General features: G+C 40.3%; 1 non-coding gene across 1 annotated transcript; it reads left to right on the top strand.

The window, feature by feature from the left end:
• Window positions 1-322: 322 nt before the first annotated feature.
• Window positions 323-404, top strand: trnas-uga (transfer RNA serine (anticodon UGA)). The gene has a single exon. It is a non-coding gene; the product is annotated as a tRNA-Ser (tRNA).
• The last annotated feature ends 678 nt before the right edge of the window (window positions 405-1,082 follow it).

Genomic DNA, 1,082 nt, shown 5'->3' with positions numbered 1-1,082 from the left:
ATTAAAACACAACAGCATATCTACTTTGGCACCAGATGATGAGCAATTGAGTCAAAATCGATCGGACGCAGTGAGACAATGATCCTCGTTCGTGTGATGTACATCCGTGACTATATAATTCGACGAAGAATTATTCCCTCAACTTCAGCTGTGTCAGGATCTAGGTTGCGGTGAAAGCCTGTCAATCTGCTAAGGTAACGTTCGTCTGGGTCTCTGCAAAGGATTTGGCGATATCTTTGGGTCTTGATAATTTGTTATTCAAACAAATTACGTATTTCATGAATTCAGTTCTTTTACTATGGAAATTGGCAGTGTGGGTGTAGCTGTGATGGCCGAGAGGTTAAGGCGTTGGATTTGAAATCCAATGGGGTCTCCCTGCGCAAGTTCGAATCCTGCTCACAGCGTTGATTCTTTTAAAAGTCATTAATTCATTTGCAGAATTTGGATTTCATGGAGCTTGAGCTTTGCATTCAATCGAAAGTAAATTTTCATCTGTGAAGAATCCGAAGTAATTTCAAGACGTCTAATTGAATAAATTATATGTCGAGACACAAAAAGCCACCAACTTCCAACACGAATCAGTTCCCAAACATTTATCGAACTATCGTGAAATTTGGATGTTCGGGAGTGACGAGGGGGGGGGGGGGGGGGGTGGAATTAAGCAAAACAAGAAGCAATGCAATACATTTACCTGCAGGTGATGAATTTGTTTTCAGGATCAGTTGAAAGTCAAGCTGAGAAATTTCAACCTAATTTACAGCTGACTCTCAAGGCCAATAATCTATTATATCAGCAGTCAATGAATTAGAAAAAGCAACTCCATGTGTGGAAAGGAACTCGACTGGTCGAGGTTCCTGGCTTGAGGTGTGATAAGGCAAGGCGATATCAGTGGAGTAGAATTTTCAGGAAATATTAGAAATGGAATGTTAACGGTCTTCTGCTAGCCACATTCGTAAGAAACTGTGCATTAAGAACTGAAATTGAAAATTAACGATGAAAATCAGACTTAGCCCTCTGCTTGTGGGGTAGCATTGTTCAGAACAATAGGTTGTTGCTGAGACTAAAATTGACCAAAATAATCG

Source organism: Chiloscyllium punctatum, chromosome 27 (assembly GCF_047496795.1).
Source record: "Chiloscyllium punctatum isolate Juve2018m chromosome 27, sChiPun1.3, whole genome shotgun sequence".
Lineage (NCBI taxonomy): Eukaryota > Metazoa > Chordata > Chondrichthyes > Orectolobiformes > Hemiscylliidae > Chiloscyllium > Chiloscyllium punctatum.
The sequence above is the reverse complement of the archived record's forward strand: the minus strand, read 5'-3'. Positions and strand labels throughout refer to the sequence as shown.